Here is a 19,052-nt window from a genome sequence, read left to right on the forward strand (position 1 = left end):
TCCTTTTAACACAGTATTTTAAGAGGACCAGGTAAGTCGCTACCTGGTCTTTATGGTCAGTGATCACAGCACCCTGACCCTTACCTTCTTGTGCATGTGAGGGGCGAGGGTCGGGGAGCAGATGGCTGACAGCTCACCATGAAATAGAGAAACACAGGCTGAGTTCAGTGCTGAGATGGAAATGTAAGGTGCTATGATGGAGGGGGCCTGGGCCCCCCTTGATTAGGTCAGGGAAGGCCTCCAAGGAGATGGCGTCTTCATCAGCCCTACCCTGTGGCACATGGAAGCACATGAACTAAAGTTAGGATGGTGTTAGAAGAGCAGGAGGAATAGGAAGAGCATCTGTGAGCTAGCATCTAGTCACTCGCTCCCCCTGCAGTAAACATTTGAACTAAACACGGGATGCAGAGGATGGAGCTCAGCAGTAGGGCACTGACCTAGCAGCACAAGGCCCTGGGTTCAATACCCAGCACCAGAAACACACAAAGAAAACAAAACAAATAAATAAAAAACCATGCAGGTGGGGTTATTGTAAGATCTCAGCCGATTACCTGCGGATTATTTTAGTTTGTCCTTGAGAGGGACTTGATGGCCTTTCCTTCTCTATCTATACTTCCCCTCATGAGCCCCTTTTCTTGATGACATCTCCAAAAGTTCACCTCCTCATCCTCTCTTGATCCTTTACCCCTGGCTGCAATGGTACAAAGACCTATACCACCAAAGAGAATACCACTCCTCCAGGACGCCATTCTCAATCCTAGTCAGAGTGACCCGAGACAAGGGTCTTTCTGCTCCACTCTCCCATAGCCCTTTGATGGTGTCTAGCAGCTCTTTCTTCATTCTTCCTGGATTGTATATCATCTCTTATCCACACATCCTTCACTCCAGTGTGTCAGGAAGCTGCAAGAGTGGGGTGTGGGCTTTATCTATGTCTGAGTCCTGCCCCAGTCAGGTCTGCATGAGCACCTGCACATCACAGGGTTGAATCCAATGTCCTGATGCAACTGACCTTTGCACCCCTGTGCTGTTTGGGAGTGATGAGAAGAACAAGGCACAGCTTTTGCCCTCAAGAAGCTTAGAAATCTGGTGGCAGATGCCTGTAATCCCAGCGCGTCAGGAGGCTGAGGCCCGAGTATTGCAAGCTTGAGGCCAGCTTCAGCAACTTAGTGAGGACCTAAGCAATTTAGTGAAATTCAGTCTCAAAACAAAAAGGGCTAGGTATGGTTCAGTGGTAAAGAATTGCTGGATTCAATACCCAGTACTGGGGAAAAAAGTTTAAAATTCCATGGTGGTGGTGGTAGGGAACGAGACTAATCCACTCAAAGTACTCATGTAGGGCAGTGGCTGCCAAACTGAGGGGGTAGGGAACACAGCACTTGATGGTCACTGGGATGCAAGAAGAAAACACAAGAAATCTGGTAATTCAATTTTGCTTCATTGCATATTTTAAAAATTAGAAATAAAAATTGTCTTACATGTTTTTGCCATCTGGATGATCATTATCACCTCTCTGTTTATTGCCAGACAGCCATAGTCTGACATCTTTTATCCCCAGGGAAAGGGGCCATCCACTATGCTGAGGCCTGACAGTGGTGTCTTCACTCGTCCCCTCACCAGCAAGGAATCACTGCATATGATAGTTTGTGCTATAAGATGTCATCAACATGGTTAATTTTCATATAAAGATAACACCCTTAAATCATATAATTTTTACAGTATTTTGCAAATTAAATTGTGGGGGATGAAGTTGCCACAAGACTCATGCTACATGTAGATTTTGGATTGCTCATAGCAAAGTGCCTACAATAATTATTGGTCTTAAAAATGAGTTTTATACTTTTCTTTGAAAGAAAAAAAAACAATAAAAAGAAGGCTTATTTGTTCTAAATTTGTGGAGCCTTCCTGTAACAAGTGGTTCATTAGTATGTTACTAAGGAGTTTTGTAAAATCAGTACCTTGAATAGATGGGTGATATTTTTTAATGAGTGTGAAAAGAAGAAGCCTTGAAACCACTGTAACTTCTGCTATAAGAGAACATTTTGAATAAATCTGGAAAAGTTGCATCATGATTTGATTTGTGGTCAAAAATGATGTTAAGTGTCATTTGTAAAAACTCCCACATTTGTGCACAGAAAATAATAAGGAAGTATGACCAACAGCTTTATACAGGTTAGTGAGCCAACTTTGATGAATCAGGCTAATTCCTTGAAAAGTGAAACTAGAACTCATTTAATATAAACTAGACAATTTGTATAGCCCTAGAACTATTAGGGAATTTCAATTAGTAATTAAAACTTCCAAAAAATGAAGTCTCCAGGCCTAGGTGATTTCCCTGGAGAATCCTACCAAACATTTAAAAAGAATTCACACCAGTTCTAACTAATCTCTTCCAGAAATAGAAATGGAAGAACACTTCCCAATTCATTTTATGAAGCTAGAATTATTCTGATACTAAAAACAGACAGAGATAAATAGTATGAAATAATCAAAACCATTCATGAACATAGGCACAAAAGTTCTTAACAAAATATTAGCAAATATAATTCAGCAACATTTAAAATGTATTATATATCGTAACCAAAAAAAGAATATTTCAGAATGCAAAACTGATTCAACATTTGAAAGCCAGTTAATCCATAATATTATAGATTGAATAAGAAAAATTATATAATCATGTCAACTGATGCATAACAAGTATTTGATAAAATTCAATATACATTTATGATTTTAAACACTTCTCAGGAGAGTATTTTTTTATAAAAGATAAATAAAGAGGAAAGCCTTTAAAATTTCTCAAGATAACTAGAGACTAGAACTAGAGGGAAACAAACTTTTTTCTTTTTCTGTATAGATTTGTTTATTCTGAACATTTCATATACAGTACATAGCATCATACAGTTAAGCTTCTTGTATCTGGCTTTTATCACAAAGCATTATGTTTTCAAAGTTCATCTGTGTTGTACCTTGTATTGGTACCTAATAATTTTTTAAAAAATTAATTAATTTTACAGTAGAATGCATTTTGACACATTGTATACAAATGGAGCACAACTTCTCGTTCCTCTGGCTGTACATGGTGCAGAGTCACTCCAGTTGTGTGAAGGAAACAAACTTAGAGTTAGCACTATGCTTAATGGGGAAAGACTAAAAGTTTTACTCTAAACTTCAGAAGAAGGCAAGGATGTCCATTTTCATGACTTTAATTCAACATAGTACTGGAAGTTCTAGCTGGTGAAATAAAGCAAGGAAAGGAAATAAAAGGCAAATAGATTAGGAAGGAAGAAGTAGAAAAATAAAACTATTCTTATTTGCAAATTCCAAAAAAAAAAGTTGGTAAACTAATAAAGTTCATCAAGGTCAAAAGATACAAAATAAACATGCAAAAGTCAATTATATTTTCACACATTAGCAATGAACACATGAGCACTAAACTTAAGAGTACAAAACACTTTACAAATACTAACAAAAAAATACTTTTGTCCAAATCTAACAACATGCACAGGAATTGCATGCTGAAAACTACAAAAAATGTGATGATCAGAGAGCTAAGTAAATGCACTTATCACATTCATGGGTGATAATTCTCCCCAAATTGATATGCTAGTTTAACCCACTAAATCCCAAGTTTTCAATTCTTTGAAATTTTCCACAAAATTGACACAGGTACATTAAGATAGGTTACAAATCATAATCTAGAGTTTATATACTATAGAGGTGTGCATGGTATGTGTGTGTGTGTATTTTTTAAGTCTAATAATTCATCTAGAACTTCTCTCAGAAGAATAGTACTCTAAAAACATACCATATATTTCAAAATGACTATATATTTGTTGCTCAATTTGTTTTTTATAGGTGATAATGTATTATATGACCATAGGATATAATGGGTTAATGCAGTTTTTATGAAAAGCCAGCAAGATCTTTTATAAATTTAGATAAAATTATTCTAAATTTTATGTGGAAAAGCAAATGAAAAGTGAGATAAACTGAAGGGATTTTGAAAATAAGAATAAAGTGGGAGGAATCATTCTGCTCAATTTTAAGACTTGGGACCATAATAATCAAGACTGTGGGGTTTGGTGGAAGGACAGTCACGGAGATTATGGAACAGAAAAGAGAAATGAGAAAGAGGCCCACACAAGTAATGCCCCACTAATTTCTGATAAAGGTGTAAAGGCAATGTTGTGGGGAAGGACAGGCCTTCCAAGAAGTGGTGCTGGAGCAAATGGACTTCAGGTGAACCTCTACCTCACACCCATACAAACTTCAACTCAAGACCAATCCTGGACCTGGGCATGCTGGTACACGCCTGTAATCCCAGAGACTCTGGAGGCTGAGGCAGCAGGATCACAAATTCAAGGCCAGCCTCAGCAGCTTAGCAAGGCCCTACCTTGCAGGAAGCCACTCATAAAACGTGTGAGGACCTTTTCAGCATTGAAACCAATGAGGGAGCAGAGCTGGTATTTGGGAACTTATAGTGGCACTCCCACTATTAAGATCACCCATTACATGTGAACTCCCCCTCAGTTCTGTCAAGAGGTCCCATGCAGCACCAGAGATGGGCATGACCCTTTAGGAACTGAGCAGCCTACCTGCCCCCACCTCTATTCTATTTTGGTGAAGAACTTCCTATTGAACCTCTTTGATCTGTTCCCATATAAATAAACTGGGCACGGGCTCTGTTTTTTGTCAGAAGCTATACCCATCTGGTCAGCTTGGCCCATCGCTGACCCCACTCTGAAACTATATTTCTGTGTCCTGTGGTTATTTAGTAGTACTACTTTTCTTAGCTTATATTTCTCAGCCAGCCCATCCCTCTGGAGAGGAGCCCTTTCCTTGACCGGCTGAGGCAGGAGGATTGAGAGTTCAAAGTTAGCCTCAGCAAAAGTGAGGTGCTAAGCAACTCAGTGAGACCCTGTCTCTAAATAAAATGCAAAATTGGGCTGGGGATGTGGCTCAGTGATCGAGTGCCCCTGAGTTCAATTTCTAGTACCAAAAAACAAACAAACAAACAAACAAAAAACTACACACACAGCTAGCATATGACTCAGAATTGTACTTCCATGTGCTTATGCCACAGAAATAGCTTGTTTTCATAAAAAAGCCTGTACATCAATGTTCATAGAAGCTTCACAGGTAACGATCAAAATCTACAATCAAGCTAAGCATTCTTCAGTGGGTAAATGGTTAAACAAAGGGTGGAACATCCACACTGTCGAATATACACAGCAACAAAAGGGACCAAACTTTTGATTCACACAACTTGGCTGTGTCTCCAGAGAATTAGTAGAAAAAGCCACTTCTGGGGGGTCGGGGGGGCTGGGGTTGTGGCTCAGCAGTAGAGCACTGGCCTAGCATGTGAGAGGCCCTGGGTTCGATCCTCAGCACCACATAAAAATAAATAAATAAAGTGAAGATATTGTGTCCAACTACAACCAAAAAAAATAAAAAAGAAAAAAACACTTCTCAAAGTGACATACTATAAAATTCCATTTATGTAACATTCTTGAAATGATAAATTAGAGAAATGGAGAATAGCTCAGTGGTTGCCAGGGGTTAGGGACATGAGGGGTGGGTGGGTGGGAGGGAAATAGGTGCAGTTATAAAAGAACAAGAGGGTTGGGGTCCTTGTGATGGACTTGCTTTGAATCTTTTTTTTTTAAAGAGAGAATTTTAATTTTTTTTTTTTTTTTTTTTTTTAGTTTTTGGCGGACACAACATCTTTGTTGGTATGTGGTGCTGAGGATTGAACCCGGGCCACACGCAAGCCAGGCGAGCGCGCTACCGCTTGAGCCACATCCCCAGGCCCTTGCTTTGAATCTTGATTGTACCAGTGTTGATATTGCAATTATGACTACAGTTTTGTAAGATGTTGCTTTTGGAGGAAACTGAGTAAAGCTTCCCTGAGATCTCTGTAGTATTTCTTACAACTGTATGTGAATGTGCACTTAAAAAGTTGACCTTTAAATACTATATTTGTAACCAAAATGACATTTGGTTCAAGAACCTGCCTTCACTTCATGGTGTGCAATAAAAAATGGTGGGCAAATCATTGGAGCCACTGCTACCTAGAGAAGGGCAAGTTTGAGTGTGAAAAACAGTAGCTTGTTTTTTAGGATAATAAAAAGTATACTCTAAAGTGACTATTGATGAATTTCTTTGGAGCATTGGGCAGGAGATCTTTTGAGCACACATTTTGCAGTCCAACCCTTAGTGCAATGTCCAACATCCATCCAAATGGTTCCCCACAAAATGTTGGTGGAACTGCTGTGTCTTGGACTCCTGTCTACCATTACCTGCAGTTGAACTGAGTATAAAGGTGCCTAAGGAAGAACATGTCCTGAAGCTACAGGAACAGATGTTTGACATTTTCTTTCCTTCTCCTCCTTTTTTTCTTGCCTCTCATCCTTCCCACTTCCTTTCTTCTCCCCCTCTCTCAAATACAGATTGGAATTTGGATGTATGGCAGCTCTCAGCCACAAGATGGCAGGAGGGGACCAGCAAATTCTGGCAAAGACCTGCCCTTCCCAGCTCAGTACAGGACTGCCCTGGTCTACCTCGAAGAAAACACAATCTGCCAGCACCTGGCCATTTTGCTCTTCTCAGTAGGTTACTATGTAGAGAAATATTTTTCTTTTTTCCTGGAGTTTCCTCTAAAACAATAAGAGGTGTTGGCAAAAGCAAGTAGATGTTGGGATGTTTGATAGTGAAGGAAGGGGTACCTTGATTCTGCCTCTTCCTCTCTCCCTCTGTCTCTGCTCTGCTGGCAAAAGCCAGGCTCTGATATGACCTGCCTCACTGTGATACAGAGAGCAAGGGGTGAGTACAGCGCCCAGAGTACTGCAGACTGAGGGGTTTTTCTAGGAAGATTGATGGTGTGTCTGAGCCCCAGCCCCACTCCCGGCCTCCTGGGCACACATGAGATACCTGGTATCCCCGTGGCTGCGGACCTTGGAGTAAGGTCTAAATGCGCTTCTACTTCTGACACCATTTTTCCAGTGAAGTAGGACAGCAACACCAACTGAGTTACATTCTGAAAAAGTTGCCCCATGACAGGTGCAAGAGGCAGTAAAGGCCTTTCTTGGGAAAGGGAGGATTCTGGGAGGAACAGAGGTGGAATTAGGAGATATAGCTGAGATCTCAGCCTTGTTCTGACCAAGCCTGACCCTCTCCAACTTGCTCTCTCATCTGGAAACAGGGGTGAGCCTCACAGGCTCAGTAGAGGTGAGGGGCAAGTATTCATTCTGACCTGAAGAGACTTTTACATCATCAAGTGGAAGTGAGAGACTTTCTTCCAAATTCTTTGTGTTGAATTTCACCTTCTTCTGAGGGTATCTGAGTGTTGCAGTAGAACCTTCTGGGAGCTGCCCATCTCTGGCCAGCTGATAGCCAGTTTGGGCTGCTTTCTCCTTTAGTGAGTAATTTCATCCTCTCTCACATATATTCCTTGGCAACTTGAGCTGTGAGATGAGCAAAGTAACTGGGGCCCTGTAGGTGTTTTCTTAGAATTAGAGGAGATTCTTCTTGAGACTTGACTGAAGGACTTTCTGTTCTTATCCTGTCCCTCCCAAAATCTCACACAAGACCACTGGGAGTAAAAATGAAAATGAACTGTAGGACACACTACTTACTAGGATGAAAGTACTGGAGAAGGAGGCAGAGGGCTCAGATCTCAACTAGGAGTTTTCTCAAGGAATCTGGTGCTCTGGGTACAGGCCCAATCTGTACCCATAGCCTCCCATAGACTATTGGGCAAAGTAGACAAGCTGGCTTAAAAACTCGGCCTTTTTTAGTATTTTCTAAAATGAGACCAGGAGAAAGTCTGGAGGCTCAAATGAAGGGAACTTGGGACAGAGAATGAAAGTGAAGATACATCAGGGTACCGAATGACTCTGGGACAAGGGAGGTGCTCGTGGAGGCCCGCATTGGAAGGAGAAGGCTGCCATCAATGTGCAGCCCAGCTGCTGGCTGGCTGGTGGAGAAGCTGATAGCTCCCACTGTGTGGCTGAACGTACACAGGGACATCCTGAAAACATGCCATTTTGTAAGTGACAACCGCAGCTGGCTGTAGCAAGAATAGGGAAACCACAGTAAAGGAGTTAATGATGATCCACAGTGACCCCTGTAGAGATGGATGTCAGACAGCATCCAGGATGCTTCCAAGAAGTCTGGCAGTGGCCAGGGGTACAGGGAGTCTTAGGATACTATTTGACTCAGGTTGCAGGGTAGACCAATCCACCCTGCTTAACTACAGATTTTGTCACACAGGCAAAACAATGGTACAAATACTAACTGAGGCCTCCATTGGCAGGCCCAAGTTTCACCTCCCAAGATAGTGCTAAAATTTTATCCTTTCAGGAGAAAAATCCTCCAACCTTGAGCCTCATCCTCAAGACAAACAACTTTTCAGCAACTACTGAATTTTTCAAAGTTATACAAGATTAAAATGACGAAGGTGATGCTGGTTATAAAACCCAGAATAAATGTTAAGGACTTTATTATGTAGCACATCTCTTATTAAAAAGGGATGTTTAATCCCCAAACTGAATCCTTCCTGTGACAACAGTTACAGGCCGATGAAGCAGAGTGCAAAGATGTCGAGCCCATTATCCACTAAGGCAGAATTTCCTTGCTGTGGAGAAAGTGTCGGCATTTTTCCTCAGCCTCATCCCCAAGGAAAAGGAAGCCAGGGGTACAGGAAGGGGGATAATCAACATTCAGATAAAATATATCTACGGGTATTTTTTTGTCAAATCTTTGTGATGTGAAGGCCCTCTTTGACATTAAAAGGTACCCACACGCTTCCCAAACTTACGGTTCTACTTTTGTGTATGTGTGTTTCTACTTTATCATACATTGGCAGAGAAAAATTCCATGACAACATATATTTTTAAAATTTTTTTTATTGGTTGTTCACAACATTACAAAGCTCTTGACATATCATATTTCATATATTAGATTGAAGTGGGTTATGAACCCCCAATTTTACCCCAAATGCAGATTGCAGAATCACGTCGGTTACACATCCACATTTTTACATACTGCCATATTAGTGACTGTTGTATTCTGCTACCTTTCCTATCCCCTACTATCCCCCCTTCCTCCCCTCCCATCTTCTCTCTCTACCCCATCTACTGTAATTCATTTCTCTCCTTGTTTATTTTCCCATTCCCCTCACAACCTCTTATATGCAATTTTGTATAGCAATGAGGGTCTCCCTTCATTTCCATGCAATTTCCCTTTTCTCTCCCTTTCCCTCCCACCTCATGTCTCTGTGTAATGTTAATCTTTTCTTCCTGCTCTTCCTCCCTGCTCTGTTCATAGTTGCTCTCATTATATCAAAGAAGACATTTGGTATTTGTTTTTTAGGGACTGGCTAGCTTCACTAAGCATAATCTGCTCTAGTGCCATCCATTTCCCTGCAAATTCTATGATTTTGTCATTTTTTATTGCTGCATAGTACTCCATTGTGTATAGATGTCACATTTTTTTATCCATTCATCTATTGAAGGGCATCTGGGTTGGTTCCACAGTCTAGCTATTGTGAATTGTGCTGCTATGAACATCGATGTGGCAGTATCCCTGTAGCATGCTCTTTTAAGGTCTTCAGGGAATAGTCTGAGAAGGGCAATAGCAGGGTCAAATGGTGGTTCCATTCCCAGCTTTCCCAGGAATCTCCAAACTGCTTTCCAAATTGGCCGCACCAATTTGCAGTCCCACCAGCAATGTACAAGTGTACCCTTTTCTCCATATCCTCGCCAGCACTTGTTGTTGTTTGACTTCATAGTGGCTGCCAATCTTACTGGAGTGAGATGGTATCTTAGGGTGGTTTTGATTTGCATTTCTCTGACTGCTAGAGATGGTGAGCATTTTTTCATGTACTTGTTGATTGATTGTATGTCCTCCTCTGAGAAGTGTCTGTTCAGGTCCTTGGCCCATTTGTTGATTGGGTTATTTGTTATCTTATTGTCTAATTTTTTAAGTTCTTTGTATACTCTGGATATTAGGGCTCTATCTGAAGTGTGAGGAGTAAAAATTTGTTCCCAGGATGTAGGCTCCCTATTTACCTCTCTTATTGTTTCTCTTGCTGAGAAAAAACTTTTCAGTTTAAGGAAGTCCCATTTGTTGATTCTTGTTATTAACTCTTGTGCTATGGGTGTCCTATTAAGGAATTTGGAGCCCGACCCCACAATCTGTAGATTGGAGCCAACTTTTTCTTCTATCAGACGCAGAGTCTCTGATTTGATATCAAGCTCCTTGATCCATTTTGAGTTAACTTTTGTGCATGGCGAGAGAAAGGGATTCAGTTTCATTTTGTTGCATATGGATTTCCAGTTTTCCCAACACCATTTCTTGAAGATGCTATCCTTCCTCCATTGCATGCTTTTAGCCCCTTTATCAAATATAAGATAGTTGTAACTTTGTGGATTAGTCTCTGTGTCCTCTATTCTATACCATTGGTCCACCCGCCTGTTTTGGTACCAGTACCATGCTGTTTTTGTCACTATTGCTCTGTAATATAGTTTGAAATCTGGTATCGCTATAACGCCTGATTCACACTTCCTGCTTAGAATTGCTTTTGCTATTCTGGGTCTTTTATTTTTCCATATGAATTTCATGATTGCTTCATCTATTTCTACAAGAAATGCTGTTGGGATTTTGATTGGCATTGCATTAAACCTATAGAGAACTTTTGGTAATATCGCCATTTTGATGATGTTAGTTCTGCCTATCCATGAACAGGGTATATTTTTCCATCTTCTAAGATCTTCTTCTACTTCTCTCTTTAGGGTTCTGTAGTTTTCATTGTATAAATCTTTCACCTCTTTTGTTAGGTTGATTCCCAAGTATTTTATTTTTTTTGAGGATATTGTGAATGGAGTGTTTTTCCTCATTTCCGTTTCAGAAGTTTTGTCGCTGATATACAGAAATGCCTTTGATTTATGCGTGTTGATTTTATATCCTGCCACTTTGCTGAATTCATTTATTAGTTCTAGTAGTTTCTTTGTAGACCCTTTTGGGTCTTCTAGGTATAGAATCATGTCATCTACAAATAGTGATAATTTAAGTTCTTCTTTTCCAATTTTTATGCCTTTAATTTCTTTCGTCTGTCTAATTGCTTTGGCCAGTGTTTCGAGAACTGTATTGAATAGAAGTGGTGATAGAGGGCATCCCTGTCTTGTTCCAGATTTTAGAGGGAATGCCTTCAACATTTGTCCATTCAGAATGATGCTAGCCTGAGGCTTAGCATAGATAGCTTTTACAATGTCAAGGTAAATTCCTGTTATCCCTAGTTTTTCTAATGTTTTGAACATAAAGGGATGCTGTACTTTGTCGAATGCTTTCTCTGCATCTATCGAGATGATCATATGGTTCTTATCTTTAAGTCTATTGATGTGGTGAATAACATTTATTGATTTCCGTATGTTGAACCATCCTTGCATCCCAGGGATGAATCCTACTTGATCATGGTGCACAATTTTTTTGATGTGTTTTTGTATTCGATTTACCAGAATTTTATTGAGGATTTTTGCATCTAGGTTCATTAGAGATATTGGTCTGTAGTTTTCTTTCTTTGAAGTGTCTTTGTCTGGTTTCGGAATCAGGGTGATGTTGGCCTCATAGAATAAATTTGGAAGAGCTCCCTCTTTTTCTATTTCCTGAAATAACTTGAAAAGTATTGGTATTAATTCTTCTTTAAAGGTTTTGTAAAACTCCGCTGTATACCCATCCGGTCCTGGGCTTTTCTTGGTTGGTAGTCTTTTGATGGCTTCTTCAATTTCATCCATTGATATTGGTTGTTCAAATTGTGTGTATCCTCCTGACTCAGTCTGGGCAAATCATATGACTTAAGAAATTTATCGATATCTTCACTATCTTCTATTTTATTGGAATATAGGTTTTCAAAATAATTTCGAATTCTCTTCTGTATTTCTGTAGCATCTGTTGTGATATTGCCTTTTTCATGCCGTATGTTAGTAATTTGAGTTCTCTCTCTTCTTCTCTTCGTTAGCATGGCTAAAGGTCTGTCGATCTTATTTATTTTTTCGAAGAACCAACTTTTAGTTTTGTTAATTTTTTCAATAGTTTCTTTTGTTTCCATTTCATTGATTTCCGCTCTGATTTTAATTATTTCTTGCCTTCTGCTACATTTGCTGTTGTTTTGCTCTTCCTTTTCTAGGGCTTTGAGATGAAGTGTGAGCTCATTTATTTGTTGGTTTTTTCTTTTTTTGAGGAATGACCCCCAGGCGATGAATTTTCCTCTTAAAACTGCTTTCATTGTGTCCCATAGATTCCGATATGTTGTGTCTGTATTTTCATTTATCTCTAAGAATTTTTTGATTTCCTCCTTTATGTCTTCTGTAACCCATTGATCGTTCAGTAACATATTGTTCATTTTCCATGTGATGTAGGATTTTTCCTTCCTTCTTTTATCATTGATTTCCAGTTTCATTCCATTATGATCAGATAAAATGTATGGTATTATCTCCACCCCTTTATATTTACTGAGGGTTGCCCTATGGCATAATATATGGTCTATTTTTGAGAAGGATCCATGTGCTGCTGAGAAAAAAGTATATCCATTTAATGATGGTTGATATATTCTATATATGTCAGTTAAGTCTAGGTTATTGATTGTGATATTGAGTTCTATAGTTTCTTTATTCAACTTTTGTTTGGAGGATCTGTCCAATGGTGAGAGATGTGTGTTGAAGTCACCCATAATTATTGTGTTGTGGTCTATTTGATTCTTGAACTTGAGGAGAATTTGTTTTATGAATGTCACAGCACCATTATTTGGTGCATAAATATTGATAATTGTTATGTCTTGTTGGTGAATGGTTCCTTTTAACAGTATATAATGTCCTTCCTTATCCCTTTTGATTAACTTAGTCTTGAAGTCGATTTTATTCGATATGAGGATGGCCACCCCTGCTTGCTTACGAGGACCGTGTGCGTGGTATATTTTTTCCCATCCTTTCACCTTCAGCCTGTGTATGTCTTTTCCAATCAGATGTGTCTCCTGGAGGCAGCATATTGTTGGATTTGTTTTTTTAATCCATGATACCAGCCTATGTCGCTTTATTGGAGAGTTTAAGCCATTAACATTCAGAGTTACTATTGATATATGGTTTGTACTTCCATCCATGTTTGATTATTTATCCTTTTTTAAAAACAATTTAGTTTGTTTCTCCATGATTATCTTTCCCCTCGCCCTCTGTCTTTACCGAGGAACTTCCCACTGATGGTTTTGGTTATTGTTTTTCATGTCTTCCTCGTGTAGTGTTTTGCTCAAAATGCTTTGCAATGCTGGTTTTCTGGCTGCAAATTCTTTTAACTTTTGTTTATCATGAAAGATTTTTATTTCGTTGTCATACCTGAAGCTTAATTTTGCTGGATACAGAATTCTTGGTTGGCATCCATTGTCTTTCAGTGTTTGAAATACATTGTTCCATGACCTTCTTGCTTTCAGTGTCTGTTATGAAAAATCCGTTGTTAACCTTATTGGTTTACCCCTGAATGTAATCTGTCTCCTTTCTCTTGTAGCTTTTAATATTTTCTCTTTGTTCTGTATATTGGATATCATCATAACAATGTGTCTTGGCGTTGGTCTACTGTGATTTTGTGTGCTCGGTGTCCTGTATGCATCTTCAATTTGTATATCTGTTTCCTTTTTTATTTCTGGAAAGTTTTCTGTAATTATTTCATTCAGCAGATTACTCATTCCCTTGGTTTGAATCTCTGTACCTTCTTCTATCCTGATGACTCGTAAGTTTGGTTTTTTTATGTTATCCCATAACTCTTGGATGTTTTTCTCGTGATTTTTTACCAGCCTTTCTGAGTTGGCTAGACTCTTTTCAAGATGATATATTTTGTCTTCATTATCTGATGTTCTGGCTTCTACTTGCTCCACTCTGTTAGTGATACTCTCAATTGAGTTTTTAATTTGGTTTATCGTTTCCTTCATTTCTAGAATTATTGTTTGATTATTTTTTATAATCTCTATCTCCTGATAAAGATGCTTAACTTCTTCTTTTATCTGTTTATGTAATTCATTCTCAATGTGTTCTTTCGCTGCTTGAATTTGCTGTCTTGTATCCTCTTTAAGGTTCCATTCCATCTGTCTAAGGTGTTCCTTGAGTTCTTTATATGACCATTTTTCTGATGACTCTAGGTCCTCCTGAATATTTAGGCTGTCCTGCATTGTTTGTACTCCTTTTCTTCCTTGCTTTTTGAAGCTGCTCATGTTACTTCTTGTTCTGTTTGACTGCTGAGTTACTGTTTACTCCTATAAATTTATTTGATGCTTGGGAGGAAAGGTATTAGAAGGGAAGGGAAGAAGTCACTAAAGAGAATGAGAGTAAGCAGGTAGAATTCAAGGAAGGGGGGATAAGATAATTGAAAAGAAATGAAAAGACAAAAGAAGAAAAAAATGGAAATAAAAAAAGAAAAAAATTTAAAAAAATAATAAAAAAAATTAAAATTAATATTAGAAGAAAAAAATTTAAAAAAAATTGTAAAAAAAATTTAAAAAAACAACAAGAAAGAAAAATGAAAATGAAAGAAAAACCCAAATAAAAAAAAAAAGAGAGAGAAAAGAAAAAAAAAACTAATAAATGCAGTCTTAGAGTTTGATTAACTTCTCTTCCAGTAGGTGGCGCTGTGCCCACCAGGCCAAGTTTCTCCTGTCAATACGCGGGAACCAACCACTGTGCAACAGCTCCTCCCAGACTGGCAATTTAAAAAAACAACAAGAAAGAAAAATGAAAATGAAAGAAAAACCCAAATCAAAAAAAAAAAGAGAATAGAAAAAAGAAAAAAAAAACTAATAAATGCAGTCTTAGAGTTTGATTAACTTCTCTTCCAGTAGGTGGGCTGTGCCCACCAGGCCAAGTTTCTCCTGTCAATACGCGGGAACCAATCACTGTGCAGCAGCTCCTCCTCCCAGACTGGGCGAGTCTCCAATCCTGAGTGCCTAGGGCCTCCTCTTGTGTCTAGTCACTTCCCACTTTTCCTCTAGGCAGGCCCCTCTCACGGGTGCCGCACGCTCATCACAATACTGGCTACACACCAGGTCTGCTGCTCCCGGGAGCCCTGTTTTCATGAACGACTGGGCACACTCTCCCAGTTTGCCATTCCCTCAGACCCTAAAGTTGTAGAGCTTGGGGCTGAGAATCCTCAGCGAATTTTACTTGCCCTTCGGTAGCCACGCCCCCGGTAGCTGGTGCAAGAGACCTCAACTGTCAGCACTGGTGGGAGCGGTAGTTCCACGCCGCGGGTCCTGCGCCAACTCTGATTCCCTCAGTCTGGCTATTGCGCTCACGAGAGAGCTGGGAGGGGCCCTTAAGGTTTCCCCGATGTGTGGAGAGGGAAGGCTAGGGAATTATACACCTGTAGCCGCAGGTTTCAATGAAGTTATCTCCTCCGCCACAGTCTGATGACGTCAGTTCTCTGCCATGGTGGTATCTCTTCGACAACATATTTTTAAAGGCCCCTAGGCACCATTCAAAAATACTAACACAGGGGTTCACAAGATACTGTTTTTCATTCCAGGCAATGTTTAGAGGACATTGGCAGGCTGTGACAGCTCCAATCAACCCAGAAGGAAAAAAAAGCTGACGTATGCCTTCCCCTAAGAAGTCTACCATTTTTAAAATGGGCCTACACAGGTCTTAATGTCACAGCCTTGACATTAGCACCCCACTGGGCCACTGAGATGTTCTGGGGGAAGCAGGCTATGATTTGATCTTGGAAGTCCCCTCCCCACAGAGTCACCTCTGGAAGGCTTGCTAAATAACTGAGGACAAGGAAGAAGAGGATTATGATTAGTTTGGCAGCCTGACATGCCACCAGCTACTGTAGTGAGCCCTGGTGGGGACTGGGAGAGGGGAAAGGGGGCAGAAGTGAGATAATGGGCCCACTCTCCTACCTTAGGACCTCAATTCGATCTCTCCCTGCTCCTTGAGAAATGCAAGCTTTGTAGACAGAAACAGCATGAAGGATTCCATCCAGCTATTTTAGATCCTTCCAGCCCTTTGAAAACCAGATTTCATCTTTCTGTCTAGAAATTAGTCCTCTTCCCCTGGATAACATAGAGGGAAGTAGTAAAGAAAAAATAAATCAGCAGCCTGATCTACCTTCCAAGCCCAGCCAGGGACCAGACTAAGGTTAGTCAGAGAGGAAGTGTCTGTTTCCTACCCGAACCCCTAGGGGCAGACTAACAAACAGTCCAAGGTTTCTTTTTAGGAGGGAGCTGTCATGTGAGCGAGAGAGGGCACCTGACTAATCACAGGCATTTGAACAAAGAAAAATTTGTATTTTATACTTGAGGTATGTGGTCGTAACTATGGGAAGAAAATGTAAGTAGGACATATCCATAACAAATCACAGGTTACCAGGAAGTTTAGCAGAACCCAGAGCTGGGCCCAGATAAAGAAAATGAGATCTTCCTGATGAGTACCTCTAAATCACGAAGAAAAACCAACAGAAAGCGGTCGCCTCATAGCAATGCCAGCTCAGCAGAAATGATGGTCCCCCAGAGCAGTAGATTTTCCAGGATGAGAAGCCAAATGAGTCTAGTAATTTCGTTAAAATATCTTCTCTCCTTTGCACTCAGGAGCACTTGGCAGCTTTTATCAGGGCCATAATTACATTAGGTACCTGCAAAAGGCTTCAATAAAATTAATGTAATTTTCGATAGCTCCAATGATTTGCTGATTCCATGAAAGGTCAGAGCCTGCTACCATTGGCACTCTTTGTGGACAGGGACTTCACTGTGGTCTGTACCCAGAAATATCACAGGTATGAGGATATTCCACGGATCAGTCCCTCACTCTTGCCTTTCCTTCCTTTCACATTACTCAGTGCCGGCTATATGCTGGAGATTACAAAGACTAGTTAGACATAATCCCTGGCCTCACTGAGCTTCCAGTCTGGTGGGGAAACAGCAAAGATGGCCCTTCCCAAAAAAGACCTAAATGTAGTGGTTAGAAATAGCTACACCATGAAGAAATAAGGAACACCCACAAATGTGTAAACATAGGAACATAAAACAGCTCTACGGTGTTTTATCCATCAATGGTAGGGGCAAGGAGTCTTGCTTATAAATGGGAACACACAGAAGGTGTTTGATAAGTTTTTTATGTATTTTTTATTTTTAGTTGTAGATGGACATAATAACTTTATTTATTTATTTTTAGGTGGTGCTGAGGATCAAACCTAGTGCCTCACATGTGCTAGGCAAGAGCTTTACCACTGAGCCACAGCCCCAGCCCACTGGTAAGTTCTTGTTGAAGAAATTAGCTAAGCCACAGATGAATGCTAGCACTGGCTTCTGTGCTCCTCAGGTTCCGCCTTTCTAGTCAATGGAGAAGGAAACCGAGACTCAGAAAGGTCAAGAGTGTTGGGTGAGTAAAGATTAGAAGCAGAGTACAAGACAACAGCCATTCCTGTCATCTGGCTCTCTCTCCCTGCTGATGCCTGACCTGGACCTTCAATAATGCTTTTTTTAAAAAAGAATTAAGATGTGAACTTTTCCTTCCCAGCCTCCATATATTTTTTTAAAAAATATTTTTAGTTGTAGATGGACACGACATCTTTATTTTATTTAGTATTTTTTATATGGTGCTGGAGATTGAACCCAATGCCTCATGCATACTAGGCATGCATACTAGTGGCTCCACCACTGAGCCACAACCCCAGCCCCTCATATATCTTTTTTTTTTATTGTTGGTTGTTCAAAATATTACATAGTTCTTGACATATCATATTTCACATTTTGATTCAAGTGGGTTATGAACTCCCATTTTTACCCCGTATACAGATTGCAGAATCACATCAGTTACACTTCCATTGATTTACATATTGCCATACTAGTGTCTGTTGTATTCTGCTGCCTTTCCTATCCTCTACTATCCCCCCTCCCCTCCCCTCTTCTCTCTCTACCCCCTCTACTGTAATTCATTTCTCCCCCTTGTATTATTTTTCCCTTTCCCCTCACTTCCTCTTGTATGTAATTTTGTATAACCCTGAGGGTCTCCTTCCATTTCCATGCAATTTCCCTTCCCTCTCGCTTTCCCTCCCACCTCTTATCCCTGTTTAATGTTAATCTTCTTCTCATGCTCTTTGTCCCTACTCTGTTCTTAGTTACTCTCCTTATATCAAAGAAGACATTTGGCATTTGTTTTTTAGGGATTGGCTGGCTTCACTTAACATAATCTGCTCTAATGCCATCCATTTCCCTCCAAATTCTATGATTTTGTCATTTTTTAATGCAGAGTAATACTCCATTGTGTATAGATGCCACATTTTTTTTATCCATTCATCTATTGAAGGGCATCTAGGTTAGTTCCACAGTCTTGCTATTGTGAATTGTGCTGCTATGAACATCGATGTAGCAGTGTCCCTGTAGCATGCTCTTTTTAGGTCTTTAGGGAATAGACCGAGAAGGGGAATAGCAGGGTCAAATGGTGGTTCCATTCCCAGCTTTCCAAGAAATCTCCATACTGCTTTCCAAAGTGGTTGCACCAATTTGCAGTCCCACCAACAATGAAAAAGTGTACCCTTTTCCCCACATCCTCGCCAGCACTTGTTGTTGTTTGACTTCCTAATGGCTGCCAATCTTACTGGAGTGAGATGGTATCTTAGGGTGGTTTTGATTTGCATTTCTCTGACTGCTAGCGATGCTGAGCATTTTTTCATGTGCTTGTTGATTGATAGTATGTCCTCCTCTGAGAAGTGTCTGTTCAGGTCCTTGGTTATTTGTTATCTTATTGTCTAATTTTTTGAGTTCTTTGTATACTCTGGATATTAGGGCTCTATCTGAAGTGTGAGGAGTAAAGACTTGTTCCCAGGTCGTAGGCTCCCGATTTACCTCTCTTATTGTTTCTTTTGCTGAGAAAAAACTTTTTAGTTTGAGTAAGTCCCATTTGTTGATTCTTGTTATTAACTCTTGTGCTATGGGTGTCCCATTGAGGAATTTAGGGCCTGACCCCACAGTATGTAGATCGGAGCCAACTTTTTCTTCTATCAGACGCAGAGTCTCTGATTTG

At 40.0% G+C, this 19,052-nt stretch overlaps 1 long non-coding RNA gene across 3 annotated transcripts in view; it reads right to left on the reverse strand.

Annotated features, from left to right (window-relative positions):
- Positions 1-1,899: 1,899 nt before the first annotated feature.
- The window catches only part of LOC308650095, a 31,978-nt gene continuing 14,825 nt past the window's right edge, over positions 1,900-19,052 (reverse strand). The window contains exons 3-4 of one of the 3 annotated variants that reach the window (XR_014022244.1): positions 16,463-16,672; positions 1,900-3,228 (exon numbers count right to left, since the gene is read on the reverse strand). This is a non-coding gene — a long non-coding RNA (uncharacterized lncRNA). The remainder of the gene's footprint in view (positions 3,229-16,462; positions 16,673-19,052) is intronic. The other 2 variants (XR_014022245.1, XR_014022246.1) reach the window with 2 other exon arrangements.

The sequence above is a fragment of the Spermophilus citellus genome, assembly GCF_964194105.1.
Source record: "Spermophilus citellus genome assembly, chromosome: 5".
Taxonomy (NCBI): domain Eukaryota; kingdom Metazoa; phylum Chordata; class Mammalia; order Rodentia; family Sciuridae; genus Spermophilus; species Spermophilus citellus.